General features: G+C 39.5%; 1 protein-coding gene across 4 annotated transcripts in view; it reads left to right on the top strand.

Moving 5' to 3' along the window:
• The window catches only part of Macrod2 (mono-ADP ribosylhydrolase 2), a 1,907,927-nt gene that overhangs the window by 59,147 nt on the left and 1,824,892 nt on the right, over positions 1-23,888 (top strand). The window lies entirely within an intron of this gene.

Genomic DNA, 23,888 nt, shown 5'->3' with positions numbered 1-23,888 from the left:
TCAACTAGCATCTTCTTTCTTTTTAGTAAGTCCTAAAGATACAATTAGATTATATCAGCCAAAAGAGAAATGTGTAGAAATTATTACTGATTTCAAACCTCACTTATTTGTAAGTTTTCATTTTTATTATAAAATGCATTTTACTGGTATATTTTAATGTATAATTTTCTTTTTTGAATATTGAAGGAAATATGACAGCATATTAGTTACGTTGTTCTTGTCTCCTATATATTTTCTTGTGTTGTTATATATCAAAAGGTTGTAACAATTGTGATTCTATAAGAGGGAATTATGATTTGTGTTTTAGAAAGTTAAACCCCTTTCTAGGTTGAAAGTGTCAAGCAATAGTAGGTCTAGATTTAGATAAAGGCAGCCTTTAATCTTGTACTCTTTAATGGAAGAGGATGGTGACCATGGAGAGTCGAAGAGAACTGAAATAGGAAGAACTATTTGACCTAGCAGATCTTTAAGTATCTGAAAAGTTCAAGCAGAAAAAAAGATGTAAAAGAAGTACAGACAGCTTTGCCTGTGGGGGATTGAATGATGGTATTAGACAGGTGGTTTCTTACAGGAGCCATTAGCTAGTGGTGGTTTTCATTAATCATGTGTTTTAAAATTCAGGGGTTTAGAACAAGGAGAGAAGATGGATTTGAGTTTGGTGGAGTCTTTGACCCAGGCTTAACCTGGGTAAATGGAGACAGAAAGTTCTGTAAGACAACAGAATGGGAATTTGGACTGTCATTTGTGTCAGCCTTAGCAGAGACTGCAAGATGGTCACCACTGAGTTTTCTGCAAGCCAAGAGGAATAATGCTAATTTACAGCTAGGCATCTCTCAGAACTTCAGAGAATGGGTGGGATTGCTTAACTGCCATTGTTTTCCAGAAGTGCAGGGTTTAGGTAAGTTCAGTGTTGTCTCAAGGTTACCTCAGGTGATGTAAATCCACACAGGGTGGTAGGAACAAGACTTGGAGGTGAACAAGTAAGAACTGGAAGATCCTGATTCAGCATGTGGCAGAGATCTTGGGGTCTAGAAGGAAGGCTGGGAGTCTTGTGATCTTGCTCTTCCTGCAGAATTGCATGTCAGTCGCTTTGTATGTACAAGTTTTGCCATAACCAAAGCTCAGTATTCATCTTCTAATGCTTCTTTGCTTTGTTTCTCCTCTGATGCTTCTGTTGCCTCTTTGAGATGTCATTTCTTATTCAAAAAGGAGTGTGGATTGTTTGATCTCTCTACCCAGTCTAGCTCCTTTTTTTTTTTTTGTGGAGGTTTGATTTTTCTCCTTCTGTCATCTCACAGGTTCAGATCTTCCTTATATGTAGATCCCATGTTTGTTTTGTTTCTATTTTTTGTTTCAAGCTGTTTTACTCTGATCAATGGGGCCTCTGGAGAAACCAGGGTCTTGGAAAGTATCTCATGAACACGGGTACAGAATTCGGGTTAGGTATCCCTGTGGTTAGTAAGTGAGCAACTATGCCAGACTTTCCATAAGTGTATAAACTTTAATTATAAATATTTAAGATTTAAAGGTTTTTGTAAATGTACCACCAACATTCGAGTATTATTTTTGAAATTTTTAGCCAATGATTCTAGTTGCTTCTTTTTTTTCCTTATTTAACATAACATTGAATTTACCTTGTTAAATTGATAGTAACAATGACTTTTCTTGGGTTCTATTAACTGTGTTTTTTCCTCTCCATGAAGCGCAAACTGGTACCCTTTAATTTATTCTTTCACCTCCCAAAGCAATGTCTTGACTTTGTGCTTTTAAGAGATAGTCAGGGCTGCCACCTGGGGTATTGTTGGTGTCCAAGGGCTATGCTGCTGTGGGGAGATGCAGACCTGGGTGGCATGCACTGCAACATGGGGCCATGAGACAACTGGGCCCAGGCTATTGTCTAGACCTGTGTCTGGGTCTGTGGTCCTGCCACAGCCGGGGTCTGTGTTGATATCCCTGGCATGTTGCCACTAAAGGCCACACAGATGACCACTGTCTAGACCACAACCTGTGATCATGGTGGTGTCTGTGTGCTATTCTGTCACCAGGATGAAGTCAGTTTGAGTGGCCAACACCATTATCTGGGGCCATGGTATCATTCAAGTCAGGGCTACTGCTGAGGGCCATGCCTGAGTTCATAGTCCTACAACAGCAGTTGATGTCTACAGCTTCTGTTACCAGTGGCGGTCGTGTAAATGAGTAGGGTCTGGTCAGCTACCCGTAATCATTGTCCATGTCTGAAGATCATGCTGCTGCCATGACCATACTGATCTGGGTGGCCTGTGCTGCCACCCTAGGCCATGGTGATGTCTGGGCCTGAACTGCTGCCGAGGACCATGTCTGGGTCCATGGTCTTGCTGTAATTGGTTTCTGTGTTGATGCACATGGTCTGGGTTATCACGAGTGGTCATTGGAAACACACTGTGGTGAGCTAACTCTGTCCTTCACTGGCCCTGGGATAGCTGGCCCTGCCCCTCTCTGGATACTGCAGCAAGAGAGCTGGCCCTGCTCTTAGGGTAGAACTCGCCTTCCACATCCAGGGAAGAAGGCTCCGGCATGTACTCAAGCATACTAGAGCTGACCCTGTGGTTAGGAATGTAGATGAGCCTATCCTGGGGGTGTGAGAGAAAGAGAGTTGACCTCCCCACCTCTGTTATCTACCATGTGGTAGCATAGGTAAGGAGAAGATACGCTCTCCCCTCTGCCCCTTGCTACCTACAACAGGCAACAGAGCTGGCCCTGAGGTCTGAGAGTGAGAGAATCAGCCCTGCCTCTCACCAGCTACAGCACATAGGAGAGTGGGTCCTGCACCCCACCTGGGCAGCACATTAGAGATGACCATGTTGTTAGGGGTACAGGTGAGACAGCCTTACATCTACCTATCCCCTTCATATTCCTCCTACAGCAATTGGGAGTGAGGGTTCTGTACCAGCCTGGGCAAAAGAGCTGGTCCTGGTGGGAGAGCCTGAGGACCTGAGAGCGGGAGAACTGTTCTTGTGCCTTGCTGCAGGCTGCACTGGGTGATCTAGCCAAGGCAGGGCCAGAGAGCTCACACCCTGGTGGTGAGGATGCCGAAAGCTGGTAGGTTATCCAACTCAACTTCCACCCAGGCCCATAACGAGGGCTATGAGTTAGTCCACCCCAACGTCCACATTGTCTATGGACTGTTAGAACATGTGAAGGGGATGGACCTATGGATCCAAAACAGCACAACCTCCGTAACACAGGACAACTGAGAGCCAGAGGAAGCCAGAAGCTTTGAGCCAGACCAATGACCCTTGGAAATGACAATGAATGTACTAAAGGTAACTGTGTGACTTGGTGGGCCACACTACAGCTTCCACAATGAGATTCTTTTTCTTATTTTTGTTTTTCTCTTAAATTTTGTTTCGTTTTAGAGGGAGGGTTACAAGGACAGAGGACAGCTGCAAGGGGACAGGGAGAAAAGCAAAGTCAGAAAACATGATGTGAAATCCACAAAGAATCAATAAAAGTTTAAAAAATTAATAAGAAAGAGATAGTCAAACTGTATATGTGTTAAATTGAACTTTATAGAATTGAACTTATCGTACCTATAATAGCATATTCTGTGCTGGGAACGTGATACAGTGAAGCAGTTTGGCTTTGGTTTTTAAAAATCATTTATTTAATCAATTAATAAAGTATTTATTGGGTAATTTTTATTGACATAAAACAAAGTATTGTTAGGAAAACATCCTTAAGTCACTATTTGCTTCTTCTTCATTTTATCACGCCTTTCCCTGTATGTGTAGTTTTCTCACAGATGTTGCATTACTGTACATGATTATGATGACTTAAATCTAAAGATAAAAATCAACTGCTTTACCCTTCTACCTCTCTGGCTGTGATGATTGTAATTTGTCTGTGTTCACATGAGCTGGCTCATCAGGCAGATCCTGGGTGGATGGGAAGAAATACCAAATGTACAGGTAATGGCTCTATTTACAGCTCTCTGCTGTGCAGTTTGTTGGCCTGGTATGAGAAGAGAGGCACAGCTGTTAACTTTCAGGCATACAAGGCCACATGACAGAACATTCCAGAGCTACCACCAGCAAGAGGCAGGCTTCCAGTCAAGGTAGCAAGGCTTCTCTGCAGTCACTTTCTACCTGACTGCCAGTTCTTTCATTACCACATTAGCATATTCAAACAACTGATCTCTATAGCTCTGAATAGAAGGAGTCTATGTTTTAAAGTTTTTAATCAAGTGTTTGTTGAAATTCTTTAAATGTTACCTGAGATAAACCTCTTCTTTATTCTTCCTTCTAGGAAGCTGCACTTATGTATATGTTTTAATAAAAGAAGTTGTAATAAGTATGATATTAGCTAGCAGAGAAATAGAACACATTAAGAGTCAGGCAGATGTAGGTTCCATGTCAGGTTCTTATACTTAGGACTGTTTTATTTTAAATTTTATTTTGAAGTAATTATAGTGAATTGAAAGAAAAGAAAGAAATAAGAGTTCTATGTAAGGTCCCAGCAATGGCAGTATCATGTAACCTGTAGCATAATATAAGACCTAGGAAATTATTACCTATATATTCTGATCAGTATTGATAGAAATATGTTCGGTGTTGCAAAGAAAGAGACTGTCACTCAATTGAAGTGTCTGGACAAGGCAAACTTTACTCTTGATCAAGAGGGTGTGCTTGGAAGAGCAAACACACTGAGACAGGAAGGGCATCTTGGTTTTATTCTAAGGAAAGTGGTGATTGTATCTTTTCCCCATTGACTGGGCACTGACCTCACAGTCTGTTCGATTGTCTAGTCAGAAAAAAAATTGGCAGACCAGAGATGAAGGAGGAAGGAGAAAGGTCTCTGCTCTAAGGAGAACAGGATCACTATTCCATGGCATCAAATTTCTATAAGAGAGCAAGTGGGCCTTTGGGTAACCAAATTTTACTGGGTACAGAAGATTGAAATATTTGTATAAAAATCTTACACTTTGGGAAAAATGAGATTTTAATTCCTTGTCCTAAACACATTTAGCCTGAATTCTAATAGGTCTTAATAACAAAAGCCAGAGTTAGATATTGGGAAAAATACTGAGAGATCAGAGAGAAGAAGGAGCAAAACTATGTCCACCTTATCTCTCAACTTCCCTGCTGAAAGAGATTGAGTTCCTATTTCCTCCTGCCTTATCACTTCCTCTATCTGCTCAGTCATATCACTTCCTGTATCTATGCTGAGCAAGGTATTCCTTCACAGAAAACAGGCTCAAAATAGTCAGTTCATACACTAGGGATAAATACTGGTTCCATAGTCAGTGGCCCCACAAACTGCCCAAGCTACCTGTCACCCACATTCAGAGGACCCAGTTTGGTCCTATGTCGGTTCCTAGCTGTCAGTCCAGAGTCAGTGAGCTCCCACTAGCTTGTGTCAGCTCCCAATAGCGAGGGTCAGTCAGGCCCATCATGTTGTTGACTCCTTTGCTCATATTATTGCTCCCCATCTCTTTGACTGGACTCTAAAAGCTCCACCCAGTGCTTAGATGTGGATCTCTGCATCTGTTTCCATCAGTTACTGGACAAAGATTCTATGATGACAATTAAGATAGTCATCAGTCTGCTCACAGGGGAAGGGCAGTTAAGGCATCCTCTCTACTATTGCATAGAGTCTTAGCTGGAATCATCCTTGTGGATTCCTGGGAATTTCCCTAGTTCCAGGTTTCTTACTAACCCTAAAATGACTCTCTCTAGCATGATATCTCTTTCCTTGCTCTCTTTCTCTGTCCTTCCCCCAACTCAACCTTCTAAGTCCCACATGTTCTGCTTCCCCCTGATAGAAATTAGCCATCCTCCTTTTGGAGACTTCAAATGTCACTGTCAGGCATTGTCTTGGTTCACTGCAGAACACTTAAACATTTTAAATGTCATGTAGAGCAGATCTCAGAGAGGTTAAAGGATCAATATTTTTTATGTACATTCAGAGTACAGAAACTTAATTCCTAGTTACCTGGTAGAGACTCAACCCTAAAATTATGTACAGGAAGCCAGATGAAACCTTTTTCTAGAATTCTATATGACTATTAATATAATGATAAAAACTTTAAAAATATGTTTTAATCTTATAAAAACATAGCAAAGAATTTGTGGGGACACGATTTGTTACAGCAATGAAATACTCAGATTAACATTCTTCCAATCTCAGAAATAAACCATATATTAATGTTCGTTTGGGGGGAAATGTTAGAAGGTATTATAAAGAACAGTCACTGAACATTCAGGTTGCTCAAGAATAGGGCAAAACAGCTGCTGATCTTTCAGAGACACCAACAGCCCTACCTTTAAAATGGTTAATGGACAAACCTGTATGGGTTGTGCAATGACTTTTAACAACAGAGAAACTTCAGGTCTTGGAATTCTCCTGTATTTGTTGTTAAAAATAAATCTGGAGCTGGGCAGTGGTAGCACATACCTTTAATCCCATCACTTGGGAGGCAGGTGGATCTCTGCGAGTTTGAGGCCAGCTTGGTTTACAAGAGCTAGTTCTAGGACAGCTAAAGCTACACAGAGAATCCCTGTCTCAAAAAATTAAAAATAAAAAAGAAAGAAATGAAGGAAGGAGGGAAGGAAGGAAGGAAAGAAAAAGAAAGAAAAAGTGATAAAACATGTTTATAATTGATATTACATAAGTCCCATCTAAATTAGTTGTCTTTTCATTTATTTGTTCCATTTTCAAACTGTCCAGTGCATTATCATACAGAGACCTAAATCCTTCCATAGTGTTTCCCAATTTTTAATGTGGGAAAGAACTCTTTTTTAACTAATCCCTTGCTTTAAGAAATCCCAATTGTCTTATCAAATCTGCCAACAATATCAGTACTATGAGACATAGCATGTCTATTGCTACAGATATTCTCTGTCCTACTGGTCCCGAAGCCACTTATAAAATAACCACTCTGAGGCTTAATGTTAATTACATATTTTTTGGCCTATTAGCCCAGGGTTAATATTAACTACCTCTTACAACTTAAATCAACCCATAATTGTTGTCTATTTTTAGCCACGTGGCTTAGTACCTCACTCAGTGAGGCATTCCCATCTTGCTTCCTCTGTGCCTGACTGGTGACTACATCTCTGCCTTTCCTCTTCCCAGAATTCTCTTTGTCTGGTTGCCCACCTGTACTTCCTGCCTGGCTACTGGCCAATCAGGTTTTTTTTTAAAAACCAACACGAGAGACAAATGTTTACAGTGTACAAAAAGATTATCACCCAGCACTTGTCTGAGCTGAGAACACAGGCAGTGAACAGCTTGACTGAGGACAGCTGTGACTACTAGCCATGTAGCCATGAGCTGTGAGAAGCAGTCCAAGGAGAGGGGGTGTGGATGGATGGAGGGAGGCAGGAAGGGAGGGACGGGAAAGAGAGAGAGAGAGAGAGAGAGAGAGAGAGAGAGAGAGAGAGAGAGAGAGAAAGGGCTGTCTGAAAAACACACATGGGATTGTGTGGAAAAAGGCACGTAAGTCCTATGGCATTTGTAGCCCAGGTGCTTCTGGAGTTTGGATGGCAGCTGGAGACTCTTTCAGAGGTTACAACAGGAAAATCCCAAATTCTCTCAGAAGCTTGGGGAAAAAAAAGAAAACCAAGCAGGGCAGGGCAGGGCAGGGCAGGGCAGGAGCCCTATGTGGAGCTCTTGTCTGCGCTGGTGGCTGCAAAGCAACAGTCTAGTGGCTTTCTTTTTTGTGAATTCTTGCCTTTAAGTTGGGTACCAATATGTAGCAAAAGTTCTAATAGGTCTTAATAATAAAAACCTAGGGTCAGATATTGGGGAAAATGCTGAGAGATCAGAGTCAAAGGAGCAAAACCACAGCCACCTTACCTCTTTCCAGCCCAAAAGAGACTGAGTTCCTTTTTCCTCCCACCTTATCACTTCCTCTCACCATTTAGGCATATCAATTCCTGTTTGTCTGTACAGACTTCTAGACCTCTATGGTTACTTGTGGCTAACTTTGTCCTCTGATCTTCAGGCAAGCTTTTTTGTACAAACAAGATATCATCACAGCCACAAGTTTTATAGTATTTGATAGGAAAATCTCATAGTGATATTTCTTATAGTACTGAGAATCAAATTCATCCCTTGAGCATTTAGTAAACACTTTACCAAGTGAGGTACACCATGGCCTAGGAAATTGATACTTATATACTCCTGCCATCTAGAGTTTAGATCCCATCATTTAACCTTCACTTTTAAGTGTATTATATATGTATAGTTTTATCCCATGTATGGATCCATGCAACCATTATACAATTCAGGTACACAGAACCAATTAATTAATGACATTTTCTCATTTTACATACCAATCCCAGTTCCCACTCCCTCCCTTCCTCCTGCTCCCTCCACTTTCCCCCACCCCACTCCCCATCCTCTCCTCAGAGAGAGAGAGGGTAAGGCTTCCTGAGGGAAGTCAACAAAGTTTAGCACATCACTTTGAGGCAAAACCAAGGTCCTCTCCCTATTTCTAGGATGAACAAGGAATCCCTCTAAAGAGAATGGGTTCCAAAAAGCCAGTACAAGCAGTAGGGATAAATCCTGGTCTCACTGCCAGTGGCCCCACAGTGCCCCAGCCATACTACTGTCGCCCACATTCAGAGGGGCCTTGTTTGGTCCTACGCTGGTTCCCCTACTGTCAAGCTGGAGTTGGTGATCTATTAACTCAGGTAGGCTGCTTTTAAAAAAGTCTTTTAATCTTTAGTCTTTCCCTATATAAAATGGGGATGATACTGGAAGCAAAGATCAGAGAAAATCGTAAGTAATGTGTGGGAACTATGTAGTTCAGTGTGACATATGATCTGCACTTTGGTATAATTTAACTGTCATACTTATTAATGTCTGGCTTGGGGTGGATTTTACTCCTGATGTCTTCTCTGAGAGAGCTTAGCACAGGAGAGCCTTTCACAGTCAGTTGCATTCCTCTGACTTCCAATGCATGCATCCGTTTCTAGTGGGCAGCAGATGCTCCAGCTAGAGAAGCTGTCTTCTTCCTGAGTAGTTTTCTAAACATCACATATTTGAACATGAATTGTGCAATTACTAATTTCGTTATTCAGATTTGAGTTCATAAAGAAGCATTTTTCTAGTGAAAACACCCAGTATTTACCATGAATAAAATCTACTTTTACATTTATTGCCTCATAAGAATGCTTGAAAACATTTGGGCATGAATTTTCATTTGACAAAGGAATCTGCAAAGATTTATTAAATGCCTGTTTTGTGAAACACTGAGTTCCACAGCAGAGGTAAATAAATATATGCTAGTTGCTGCCTAATGTGGTACAGTTCTTTATCCGAAGTGTCTGGGACAAATAGAGAAATGTGTAACCCAGCGAAGCAGTGCGAACATGGTGTACTACAGAGCCACAGGTGGCTGAGTATGCAGAGAGCAAAGACAGGTAGCTTCAGCTTCCTGCAGTGCTTGAAATGTCACCTTCAAGGCATGAGGAAGTGGTGAGTCTGAAGAATTTTTCAGAGGAAACACCTGTAGTAGATCTGTATTATACAGATATCCCTGGCATTGGCATGAAGGACCATTTAGGGAGTGATGAATTTGAGGGGCATATCGGAAGCAAAGATGAAACAATTTAACTTTGTAGCGAGTACTTCAACTGAGGAAAATCTGGGGCTTTTCCTCCTATTTCACAGCTATTACTGTTGTTAGCTACAACTTTGCCCTCTTTACTTGTGGGGTAACCCTGGTTTGAATTCATTTTGATTTGGGTGAATCTCAAGAGCTCAAGTCTGATGTGCTTGGGTTAGGTCAGAGAAACTAGAGTCAAAGTGTATTTGCTTTTTCACAAGCATCTGTTGTAATAAGAGCGGTGGGGCTGCGTCCCCAGCACCCCGGCCGCCTGGCTAGCTTATGCCCCGAAATAACAACACACAAATTGTATTCATTTAAACACTGCTTGGCCCATTATATCTAGCCTCTTCTCCTGGACTAGCACATTTCTAATATCTGTGTAGACCACGAGGTGGCTTACCAGGGAGATTCTAGCCTACGTCCATCCTGGGTCGGAGCTTCATTGCGTGTGCCTCAGAGAGCAGAGCTATGCATCTGCCCTGGAGAGGGGAGCATGGCGTCTCTGAGCTCACTTCCTCTTCCTCCCAGCATTCTGTTCTGTTTACTCCTCCCACCTATGTTTTAACCTATGACAGCCAAGCAGTTTCTTTATTGCTTAACCAATGAAATCAACTGATTGATATATGACACTCCCACATCACTTCCCCTTTTTCTGTTTAAACAAAAAAAGGAAGGCTTTAACTTTAACATAGCAAAATTACATATAACAAAACAGTTATCAAGCAAGAATTACAGTTACAATATTTATATCTATTTTATCTTTTGTCATAACAATGGAAAACTATAACTATAACTATCTGATGTAGCCCATTCCTTAGCTTTCTGTCATTCTAACCTTGTGGCTGAGGTACCAGCCAGAGCTGCGTTCAGTGCCACAAGTCTACAGTGTTTCAATGTCCCTGCCAGCAAGGAAGCTTCAGCAGCCTGTGCTTGCAAACCGCACGAACCTCCTGTGTAAAAGAGTCAGAGTTTGCCCTGGCAGGACAGCCCAGAAAACCGGCATTTTGAAACGGCGCAGCTTTTTTCCTGCTACGGCTGAAAACCGAAAAGCATGCATGCAGCTTTTCATCAACACCATTTAAGTGTTTCATAGCAGGACCTCTTAATGAGCTGCAGGGTTTTGCAGCTAAAGTTGAGTCAGGAAAGCCTCTCTTAGATGAGAGCGCTTTCTTGCCTCTAGCAAGCAGAGCAGACCCAAGAAATTGCCACAAGAAACATGCTTTATTCTTTCCCAGGCTTTCTCAGGCTTTCTGTGGACTCAGTTATCCACACGTCTGGGCGCTATTCTGTGGTAATAAGAGTGGCGGGGCTGTGTCCCCAGCATCCCGGCCGCCTGGCTAGCTTATACCCCGAAATAATTACACGGGCACTGTATTCTTTTAAACACTGCTTGGCCCATTTCTATCTAGCCTCTTCTAGGCTAATTCTCGCACCTGGACTAGCCCATTTCTTATAATCTGTGTAGCCCACGAGGTGGCTTACCAGGGAGATTCTAGCCTATGTCCATCCTGGGTCAGAGCTTCATCGAGTGTGCCTCAGAGAGCAGAGCTATGCGTTTGCCCTGGAGAGGGGAGCATGGCGTCTCTGAGCTCACTTCCTCTTCCTCCCAGCATTCTGTTCTGTTTACTCCTCCCACCTATGTTTTAACCTATGACGGCCAAGCAGTTTCTTTATTGCTTAACCAATGAAATCAACTGATTGATATATGACACTCCCACATCAAGCATCCCTTGGATTCTTAGTCAATATGCAATATGTACTGCATTCTAGGATGCTGCCAGCTTGTCTCTCACCAATTGTCACCGCAACCTCTTCCCTTTCTTCTTGAATATGTGAACTCTGTTGATCTTTGATGTCTTTCTTTTTATTTCGATTAAGTGGGTGTGTGAGTATGTATGTGATCATGTGTGTGAGTATGTGAGTGTATGTGAATGCATGACTGTATGTGAAGTCAAGAACTTGATGCCAGACATTGTCCTCTTTTGTTCTCCACCTTCTTTCTTGAGATAGGGCTGTTCCCTGACCCTGGACCTCACTAATTTGGCAATACTAATTGGACAGCAAGCCCAGGGATTCTCTGTTCTACATTCCCAGTGCTAGGATTGTAGGTGCTTGCCTTCCCTCCCAGCCTTTGATGTAGATCTGAACTCAGACCCTCCTGCTGGCTCAGCAAACACGTTGGCAGCTGAGCCATCTTCCAAGTTCTTGTCCTTATATTCCTTGCATATAATACTGTTGTTCACTTCATTCCTGGATGTTAATTTTCTTTTCACTGCACTGACATATATTTGACGGTCTCCTTTAGCTCACATCCATGACCTTCATTTCTTACCTAGAGAACTGCAGTAGAGTCCTGAATGCTTTGACGGAAGCTTCACTTAACTCTTCAGATGCAGACACAATTTTCTTTATCATGTTGTTTCTCTGTTCAGCCTGCCACCTTTAGTGTCTTCTTATATTCCATAAGGTTAATGATGAGTACCTCAGTGTTTCAAATGAATCTCGATTCAAATTTCCTTGCCTAGTGTCTTGCTACTGATCTATAATTCATTGCCCCTCTCTTTTCTTTTCTTTCTTCTCTTCTCTTCACCCTCCTCCTCACTCCTTTACTTCCCCTCACTTCTTTATCTAGTAGTATATAAGAAAGAATGTGCTTATCAGTCAGTCCTAGATAAATGTAAATACAAGGGAAAACCAATGTTAAAATATTTCTGTGTGTCGTGGTGAATTCTTTTGGACGAAGAGTAGACTATTTCTTATACATGTATAGGTGGGTTAGGTGTAGAGAAGATTGACTTGGATCCAAAGAGATATGATTTATTATATGTAAAGTATATAGCAAATTTTCTTTGGAAATTGCAAAGATAGTAGGTAAAGTAAAATTTTAAAGTTAGTTTTGTTTCATCTCTGTGATGAATAAATCAAAAATTTGAGGCAGAAAGTGAATTTTCAGGTTCCATAACTATGTTATTTTATTTTGAAAAACACTCTTCATAGAGTGTGGACAGTTATTTGTTCCTTGTTTCTTTTCAGCCATGGGGTTGAGAATATATTTGCTCTCCTGTTTTAGCATAATTTTCTGAATTGCATTTTGATAGAGTTTTGGAGATGCAACCTTAAATCTTCAGCTTCCTGCCTTTCTTCTTCCTGTCAAATTATTGAAAAACAAAACTTTGCCCCGGGAGAGTAATACTCTTGCCAGATTTCTGAGGATTTTATTGAAAGAAGATTATATTCTCATGATCATTTCTTTCTCTAAAATATGCTTCTGGTAAATTCCTGGTGATTCCAATTGTTTTCTTATTTCCTCTCCCTGCTGCCTTCTCTCTCTCAGACTTTGGCCTCCCTGTGGAATCAAGCTCAGTTGTTTTCTCCATCTTCCAAATTCCCATTTACAAATTGTGGGTATGCCAGGGATGTTGACTGTAATCTGGAGTCGCAGCAAGGAGACCCACCATCTTAATGTATCATCACATAGGATGATCTGTGTATACTGACCAATTCAAGTTTAATCTTGTGCTAAGCCTATTGACTAAATAGTTGTGTTTGCTAAATATTGGGAGAAAATACAAATATCTAATTTATGTTTCAGTGTTATGTCATTAAAAACAATTCTACAGGTTTCACTGTCACACAATATTATTCTGCAAGAGATATATTTTTAAATTTATTTGTATTTTGCTGGCTATGTAATAAAAACAGGATAATGTTCCTTTAGTTGTGATTAAAGATGCCTTTAATCAAAGAAATATGTTCACCAGTACAATAGTATTTAAAAAGGAAAAGTGAGGTAGACTGGTTTATTTACTTTTCAGTTCTTGCCTCACCATCTAGCTTCCAAGGAGAGATGCATTTGCCCATGGTTAAAGCACAGATGATTGGAGTCAGATCAATCATGACTCTTAAGTATGCCTTTTTTACTTCTTGGCTTTGGAAAACTATTCAGCATTTTTTTTGTTTTTTTGGGGGGGGGGAGATTTTCTTTTATTTATCATGTGTGCAGTGTTTTTTTTTAAATTTATTTATTTATTTATTAAATATTTCTGCCTCCTCCCCCGCCACCGCCTCCCATTTCCCTCCCCCTCCCCCGATCAAGTCCCCCTCCCTCAGCTCGAAGAGCAATCAGGGTTCCCTGACGTGTGGAAGTCCAAGGACCACCCACCTCCATCCAGGTCTAGTAAGGTGAGCATTCAAACTTATTCAGCAATTCTTAATATGTGTTTGTATTACTAAAAAACACTACAAAGCTTGCTTCACGGAGATATTGTGAAAATACAAAGGGAATGAAAATCAAGAGATAAAATGCTTTATACAAAACCCATTACTTACAGCCACAGTCATAAAAAAAAAGGTAGCTGATTGTAACAAATATCTAAATTGTTCCAGTATAATGAAAACTCAGGAGTCAGAAATTGAGATAAATAGCTGATAAATCCAAGGACATCAGAGAGTGATTGGCCGACCCTCTCTCAATATTTTTCTTGAACTTCTTCCCCCAAAGCCCTGGAAACCCTCCTTTCTCTCTTCTTGTCCTCTCTAGCAGACCTTCTCAGTCTTCCAGGACTCTATGGCTCATCCTGGTCAGCCAGTCACTGACTCTGTCCTTTGATTCAAAATGTCTTTATTGCCACAATGGAATGACTGTACTAGCAATTCTCCCCTACTATTTCCCCCTTTTTATCTAAATAAAAGGAAAGGCTTTAACTTTAACATAGTAAAACTATGGATAGTAAGAACAATTATCAAGTAAGAAATACATTCACAATATCCATTTCATTTGTATTGGGCAAATTCAGAGAAAATGCTCTATTATCTTTTCTATCTTGGTGAGTTCAAAGTTTTGTACCTGATTTACTTTCTATCATAACTAAGGAAAACTGTAACTATAATTAACTAATCTTCAATCCCATCAGAGACCCAAGAAGGATATATCACCTGAGTAAACAGGAAGTACAGAGCAAGTAACTTCCAAAACTAAAAAAATAAGTTCCTCTGCAACATTGGGCCATTCATCTTCAGCCAATGGGTCTAAAATGTCTAACAAACTTTCTGTGAAGCAGGAATTTTGAAGGACTATTCTACCCTGTCTTGGCAAAGCTCAGCAGTTGTCTTCTTTTGTGTCATACCTGTCCAATTTGGACAGCATACTATCAGTAGTCAAGGCAAGGGCAGTTTCTTTGGCCAGTGGCTAACTTTGCCACAAATAAAAGCAAATTTCATATGGAAGTTTTTTAATGCCCATCATCCTCTTTTGGAGTAAATTGGTGCTGTCAGGAGCAGACATGTCTCACTGTCATGAAAAGCCCTGTGTTTCAAAACATTAAAGTGCCATATTCTATATGTATCTGAAGTGTTTGAAGACCATCTGTCTAGTTAAAATATGTCTATGATTGACCTTGAAAATATACCTAACATGACTATAAGTTTGATTGTTATAGATAACTAACTACTAACCTGTATTTTTTGTTATCCTAAATAGCTTTCAAGGACTAGTACCTTGCATTAATTTTTAAATGAGCTGCATAGGTACAATTCCTTAAACAAGAAATAGAAGCACATAGTATAACAAAAGTAACCTTAAATTTGTACCAGAATATAAAAATCCATAACAGTGTAAAATATTTGAGACCTGTAGTTGCCTTTAGTTTGAAAGTAAATTCAATAGTCAACCCTTTTATCCTATAATTTCTATATCCCCCATTATCTTTTCAGAATGAGATCCCTGAATTTATTTATTTTTGCTTAGTTTTCTTCCTGACCATGACCAATAACAACTTGTGACCAACCCTCTTAACCAATAACAAACATCTATTGAAAGACATAATATCACCCCCTTCCCCCCTGTCATGTTCTTAAAATTACTTCCTATTGTTGGGAGAGATGGCATCTTTAGGGGACCTTGAAAAAATTGAGATTAAGATCAAGTTCTGGGAATGCTAGCTTTTGTCCAGTCTCAGTGTGATGAGAGAGTGCAAAGCTTATTTTAAGTTTTCACTGGCATAGTCTTTGAAGCTGGGCCATCTTAGCTAACTGCTTTGAAGTTGTCCTGAGCAGTTTGTAGTTTAAAGCTGACCTTTGGATCTTGCTTGTCAGCTTAGTAGCATCATTACAATCCAGGTAGATTCATCATTGTGGGGCCCCAATGTCCTTTTGGAGATTTCAAAGGTCACTGTTAGGAATGGTCATGGTTCACTGCAGGAAATTTAAACATTTTAAATGTCATATGCAGCAGATATTGGAGATGTTAAAGGATCACCATCTATTAAATACATCCGGAGTACACAAACTTAGTTCCTAGTTACCTGCTTCAGACTCAAACCTGAAATCACATACAGGAAACTAAATTAAGCCCATTTCTAGAATCAGTTAGTACTCTATATGACCATTAATATAATGACAGAAGGTTTATATATACATATATATATATACCTTCTGTCATTATATATATCTTATAAAATTTGAGATATTATTTATACATTAAGAAAAATTTTAAAGAGTCAAAATTAAACCAAAGGATTATGAGATAGTGGCAATAGAATAGTCCCTAATTTTGGTTTTTCTTCTGTCCCAAATGGGTTTAGTCTTCTGAGACAGAGGTTTTGTATTTTCCTTTAACAAGCATACAAGAGAAGGAGAGAGCCATGCTAACTTCAAAGCTAACTCCAAAGCTAACTTCAATTTTTAATTTAATTGAGACCACAAAAAGGCTATTTGTCTTATATGTCTGTAGATTTCAGCAGAGACAAACATTTTGGAAGATTTATGAGATTTTATCCTATTGGATATGTGCTATACCAGTAGGTCAGTTGCTTTTTTTCTTGGGGCATTTTCTCAGGATGATTCGTCCTTCTTCTTCAGATTTCTCATTTGTCTGGTGGTCTTCAGATTCCTTAGTTGGATTCTTTCATTCTTCTGGGAAGACAAAAACAAAATCCTTCCCCAACATTAACTCTGGGGGATTTCCCTTTTTTGACAGTTTGAATGAATTATCACCTCTCCTATTAGAGAGGTCTCTCCCGTTTGAATCCAATTTTTATCAACTTAATAATATCCCATAACTTTTATTGTAATTTTTATTTTCCCATAACTCCTATAGAAACAAATGCAAAACTTCTTCCCCAATGTAACACATATCATAGTTTTCATTCTGAGGTCAACACGTCTTTGAAGTGTAGGGGATGATTCAATTCAGTAGTTTTTTCCCCATTATTCAGTGTCTTTTCACAGCTGTTATTCTTTTCTCATTGGCATTGAAAAATTTAAAGTTTTTAAGTGTAAAGTCTCTGAGGGTCTTTATTAACTTTTTCTGTTTATTAAGCATATCTTTTAAAGTATGATTAGATCTTTCTATAACTGATTGGTTTATAGGATTGTATAGTATACCTGTAATATGCCTTATATTGTAATATGCAAAAACTATTTCATTTTACTAGAGACATATGCTGGAGCATTATCAGCCTTAATTTTTACTGATATCCCCATAATGGTCATAACTTCTAGTAAATGTGTAATTACAGAATCTGCCAATCTGGATGCCAACATTTTGGTGAAATTATTGTTACATTTGTATCTGTGGCTACCAAACCTGAAATTTCAATGCCATTTACATGTATTTTTAGCTTTGGTCTTTGATTATTTATACCAGTTTACCAAAGTACTTGTTTTCTGATCTCCCCTGAACTTTTTGTTGTACCTATAGACGTTATTCTGTCTTTGGTCATATCCATGGAAGTGTGGTTCTTTTTTTTAACAACATGTATTTTTGATTGCCCTGTGGATTAAGTTTTTCCAATGTTGACAGGTAATGATTGAGCCAAATTTGATATTGGGACCTGCACTAGCTCCCTTACGGCGTTTCCCAATGGCAAAGAGTTACCTTGCCTGTCCCTTGTTGATCTGCACTCATTAGTTCAATGCCAGCCTTTGCCACACCTTCTGCATACTCCAGAAGGCAGTCTGGGGCCTTCTATTTGGATTATCTCTAGAAAAAAAAAACATTGTTCCAGAAACATTTTCCCTATAATCTCTTTTCAAATGACCTTGTTTACATCATTAAAAATTCTTACATTTTGATTTTTCTTAAAATTTCTAGAAATTACTTCTCCTATCATAGCAGCATTATAATCATGAGGCCAATATCAGCTGTATTTTGGATCCATTCATCCTTTATCCTTCAAAGATCTAATCACTCTTTTGCTTTTTGAATTAGCATTTTCAAAAGCCAAAGATTCAAATATTTGTCTATCTTCTGAATTTGACATCATTTTATTTACAAACTGAAGTTAATATTCATCAAAAATCAGTGAAGACTTCTTTTGGGCCTTGTCTCTGCTTTTAAGAGAGTATCTCCTGAAGTTAAATAATAATACAGTCCACATATTCGTCAGACTTTCTAGAGAAACTGAACTGATATAATGATTGTTTATTGAAAAGGGAAATTTTTTAGATTTGCTTACACAGTATGATCTGGGTAGTACAAAAGTGTCTGTCTGTACAATAGTGTATCCAAGAATATGAGAGCTGCTCAGTTCGTGAGGGTGAATGTCTCGGTGGTCAGTCTCAGTCTGGTGTTGAAGGCCTGGGCCCTCCTGGAGAGCTCCTCATCTTCATGCACATTGAAAGACAAAAAAGCCTATGTGCATTGCCCAAATATCCACCCACTGTGGAACTTTCCCTTCACCATTATCCTTCAGGCCTATTCTAGTTAAGGACTGTGATGCTGCAACTGTCCACTTCTGGCTGGTGTGTGCATAGCATGCAGGACCATCTGTAAACCATTCCTTGGTCTTCTTCAACTCAGTTGTCTGATCATAGAGCACAGCCTATGCGGTAATAGATGCATGCTTAGGGACAGAAGGAACAATAGTGGGAACAGGAATCACTAGCAGTTTGGTAGCTTCCTCATGAGCTTACTTGTGCCTTCAGTACCTGCACTTGCCTGAGTGTGTATGTGCCACTCCCATTTGATACTGGCTTGCTGGTCTGCACATCTAGCTTCTTGGCTTGTTGGATCAGAAAATACCCAGCTTATGATGGGAAGCCCAGTTGGCATGGTAACTTAGCAGCCCATTGTCAGGTATTCAGTTTTCACTAAAGCCCCATCACAAGCTAAAAGCTGTCTTTCAAACAGAAAATAGTTATCTTCAGACAATAGCAGGGTCTTCATTTAGAATCACCAGATTCCCTATTGTAATTTAGCTATGGAGGCCTATCAGAGGCTCCAAACAGCACTTTTGTTTCCCACTTCCACAGTAAATACCATTGGGAGGCTCTGTCTTAGGGCCTAAGAGGCAAAGCAGCCTGCACAGGAGCCTGGATCTGTTGAAGAACTGTTTCCTCAGAACCAGTATCTTTCCAAGTCATTTGTACTGGACCAGAGTAACTAAGCCAAGTGAGGAGTGTACTGCTTCCAGAATCCAATAGGCTCACTGTGCACTGTGCTTCTTTCTTGGTAGGAAAGGTCAAGCATAGACACTTAATATTTTACCTTATAAAAATTACCTCAACATGTTGACACCACTGAACTGCTAGAAATTTCACTGATGTAGAAGAAGGCTCTTGAATTTTAGGCTGATTTATTTCCCATCCTGTGATATGAAATGAGTCCGTTGTGGCTGTTACATTTGGTTCAATCAGCATGAAATGTCATTGATTTAATGGTCTGTTATGAAACCTTATGGAAGAAAAAAGTGGTCAAGATTCCTGTGACCCAAGTGTTGACACAGGACTGGAGAATATATATATATATATATATATATATATATATATATATATATATATATATGTGTGTGTGTGTGTGTGTGTGTGTGTGTGTGTGTGTGTGTGTGTGTATGTATGTATGTATGTATATGTATATATGTATGGGATAGAACTGTAAAGGTGTTCCTCTGTCCTTGCCAGTTGAAAGCAAAATACCTACTGGTCCTTACGGAAGCACATGTGAAATCAACAGCTGCATACTAGGTCTCAGCAAACATGCCAGTCTGTTCAGAAGGAAACCACATCTAGTGTAACAGTGGCAATTGGAGTTACTACTTGATTACATTTTTGAACTGTCATGGTCCATGAAACATTGTCTTCTGCACAGGCTTAAAGTCAGAATTATAGGAGTATGGGATGGGAACAACCACCCATGCATATTTTGAATCTGCTGTTTTCTGTAATACTTCTAGAGAAGTGAAGCTGATTTGGGTTCATTGTTTTCTCTGGTAGAGCAACTCTGGTGGTTGTCCTCTCTAACAAGAAGAATTCTCACTCCGCAGATCAGAGAGTCAATGTGGGGATTCTGCCAATTCTTAAGTCTAAATATCCAAATTTTATATTCTGAGACTGGGAAAATAAACCACAGGACGAGTTCAGGGACCCACCAAGCCAACTGTGAATCAGATTTCAGCTAAAACTTATCGATCATCTGACTCCATAAGCCCATACTTGAACCAAAGAGTCATAATTCTCTCTGGAGTCACCCTGAATCAGTACCATTCCAGAGCCATTATGTAGTGCTCCCCACAAGCTTTCTTATTTCCTTTACTCCAATGAACAGTTACACTGGTAAAAAGAACATACATTGTACTGAGGAGCAGTACTTTGGGGAAGGAAAACTTTTTTCCTGGTCCTCCCTCAAGGGGACCTACTTTTCCGTTCTTTCGAGGAGTTCTCGGTCTGGCTCAAGTCTGCAAATGACATGGAGTGCCATAATTCTCTGTTGTTATGGTTCCAGGTAGCCTTTCATGTATTTGTTTTGGAATTGTGTGTAACAGGATCTTCACTTGTAAGAAATTTAAGAAACTTCAAATAGGAAAAGCAAGGTAGATTTCATTGCATTTTACAGAAGCGTACATTAACCTGGACAACAGGCAAAATAGTCAGTGCATCATTTGATGCAGATCAGTGTTTTAAAAATATTCCAAATCACATCTCTCTGTCACTTTATTCCTCATTGACCCTTAATACCGTTTTAATTCCCACTTTGCTTTTGTAAGACTTGCGTTGTTACTTTCTGGGGCAGAAGGCAGGATTTTTTTTTTTTTTCGGTAGATTTTGCTAGCACCAGTAGTAAGCAGTTTGGTGATGATGTCAGGAGAGTTGTGTGAGACTGAAATTGTTTGGAGCCTGATGGGTAACTGGTTCCGAGTATTTCTTAACTGCAAAATACGAGTTACTCGGGTTCTTTTTTAAAAAGTTTGTGTGCAGAGTGGGATGTGGAGGTAAGAGGACGACTTGCGCTTGATTCTCTCCTTCCACCAGGTCGTTCTTGGTGTCAAACTCAGGTCATCAGCCTTGGTGACAAGTACCTTCAACCACTGAGCCATCTAGCCATAGTGTGTGTGTGTGTGTGTGTGTGTGTGTGTGTGTGTTTATGTGTAACAATGGCTGATATCAGGAATCTTCCTCTATCACTTTTCCTCCTTTACTGGGGTCTCTCAGTGAAACTCATTTATACAGCTAGCCTCCTTACTCAGTTTGCGCTTGAGATCCCCTGCCCCTGCCTTCCAAAGCTAGAACTACAGGTGAGTCACTATATCCACCCAGCATTTACTTGAGTTGTAAAGATTTGTACAATAGTCATCTTACTTGGGGGATGAGCACTTTTGACTACTCAGTCATCTCTCCAGCTCCTGCTACCTGGTATTTCATGAGACCTAGGAGTCAGTTAAAACTAGTGTGTAATCTTCTTTAGAATCTACCATACCTTTGACTTAAAAGATTTTTAGTTTAATAATTATCTAATGAAATAGAATTGTGTAAAGTTTTATTTTCATTAATTTAACCAAAAGAAGCAATTAGAACTGTCTTAATTGGTTCATGCTCTTATCAAGAGAGTCATTTGTTTCTAGAGAGAATGGGTTCCTGACTGAATCTTGAGTTTGGCTCTCTGGCTTTCCATTCTCTACTCTTGATTTCTTTATATGATGTCTCTTGCATATTATAAAATAGCAAGGAGATCTTATCAAGGTCTTGTAATTTTTTTTTTTTTGGTTTTTTCGAGACAAGGTTTCTCTGTGGTTTTGGAGCCTGTCCTGGAACTAGCTCTGTAGACCAGGCTGGTCTCGAACTCACAGAGATCCGCCTGCCTCTGCCTCCCAAGTGCTGGGATTACAGGCGTGCGCCACCACCGCCCGGCCCAAGGTCTTGTAATTTTTAGCCTCCAGAATTATGAGAAATAGACTTTTATTTAAGTTACTGAGGCTCAGACACACAATTATAGCAGAATAAGAGGGTCTGAGTTGGAAATGAAGTTTTCTACGAACAAGCTTTGCACTGACGTGGATTACTGCTATTGAACAGTTTCCCCAGGGGTGCTGGAGCAAAATCTCAGTAGTTAGGAGCTCTGGATGCTCTTTCAGAAGACCCTGGTTCAATTCCTAATGCCTTCATTCATCTGTAACTCCAGTTCTAGGATATCCTACATCCTCTTCTGACCTCCACAGGCACTGTATACACATGGTACATAGACATACATGCAGGCAAAATTCCCATACACATACAATTTTTAAAAAGGATGAAAATGTTACCCAGTTATTTCCCTTCATTATTTGTAACTTATGTGGTAACTGCCATTTTTGTGACCACAGAACTGGATGATATTTGTTTTGCTTTCTCAGCTGAATAGAATTATACTCATTTGACTATTTGCTTACTTAATTTTTCTGAAATAAGTCTACAGTTTATATGCATAGAAGAGGAAAATTTGAGGCATTTTGAAATAAAGGCTTTAGTTCATATACAATTTAGGCTCCATAAATAGCAGTGAAGGAAGGCTGTACATCAATAGCATAGCCACTTTTTTTTTTTTGGTTTTTCGAGACAGGGTTTCTCTGCAGCTTTGGAGACTGTCCTGGAACTAGCTCTGTAGACCAGGCTGGTTTCGAACTCACAGAGATCCGCCTGCCTCTGCCTCCCAAGTGCTGGGATTAAAGGCTTGCGCCACCATCGCCCGGTTAGCATAGCTATTCTTGCATTTTCAGAGTAACTTACTAAACTTAATTTTGTATTGGTAAAGAGTTTTTATATGAAGTATTGTTATTTGTAGCTTCAATTTGGTGCTGTTTTGATGCCAGTGATGGATGCAATTTCGTATTATTCATGGAACATTTTGGACATTTTGAAGAAAGGAAGGTGTTTTCACTGTTATCTAGTTTAGTTTTCTATTTTTAGGAACACAACTTTATAATAAGGACAGATCTGAATGTTTTATTTTGGCAGTCTATCAGTACAAAAGCAAGGATCTTTCCAGTATCCACTTCATTTTTACAGCTCTGAAGAAACACTATAGTGTGTGATATCATCATCTTCTTCTGACCTTTAGGTGAGCTTTGATTTGCTTTGCTAACTTTAAATTTTATGACATACTACATTTTTGTTTTATTCTAATTTCAACCAGAGGTACATTAAAAACAGAACAAATCCCCAGGGAATTATGTTTAAATAAATGTATAAGTAGAAGGATGTTGAGTAGGCCAGCTACCACCTACCCCACATACACAGCTTATTAATGGGAAATCAGTCACTGGAGTTGCCATGAACTTGGTGCTTAATGAACAGGTGGAGCAAGAGAATGAATCCCAGTCCAAAGTGGATCTGACAGCTTATCAGGCCATTGCACCGATCGCTAATCCATTTCATTTGGCAACTCAATTTATCACACAGTTAGAGTTTTCATCCCATGGGTTTCCAGGTGGAAATTAATTCAGAAACATGTCTGGCACTGCTGGGTTGAAGAGCCCATGCTAAGCATCGTAAGGGCACTTAGAAATAAGTATTTTCAATGTATAAATCAGGCTTCTCTTCTGATTTTACTTGTGTCAATCTAATTATCCTCTAAAATTATCTGAATGTGGCTATTATTTGGTGGTGTAATTATGACACTGAACTACATTTTATTTGTTAATGTAAGGAATTTTACTTAATAACCTCTTAATTTTAATTTCATTGCTGAGATAACTTCAGATTCTATCAGGTGGTCTTGTGACTTTAGTTCTGTCTTGGAATATAAAGAAATTAGTGGTCTGGAACACATTTTGTGTCATCCATAGTAAGAAATAATGAATTGGAGGAAGTTCCCTAAAACTAATAACTTTATATCTTCCGAGTGTTTACAAATTTTCTAAGTAGGTTCATTATTTTACTTAAAAAAAAACACATGTCAATCCAGCCTACAAAATGGGAAAAGATCTTCACCAACCTCATGTCAGACAGAGGTCTGATCTCCATATATACAAAGAACTCAAGAAATTGGTTAGCAAAAGAACAAATAATCCAATAAACCAATAGAGTACAAACCTAAACAGAG

The sequence above is a fragment of the Microtus oregoni genome, unplaced genomic scaffold (genome assembly GCF_018167655.1).
Source record: "Microtus oregoni isolate MIOR12 unplaced genomic scaffold, Mior012 000020F_ref0000438, whole genome shotgun sequence".
Taxonomy (NCBI): Eukaryota; Metazoa; Chordata; class Mammalia; order Rodentia; family Cricetidae; genus Microtus; species Microtus oregoni.
Note: the sequence above shows the minus strand (reverse complement) of the source record. Positions and strands in the feature narration are given on the sequence as shown.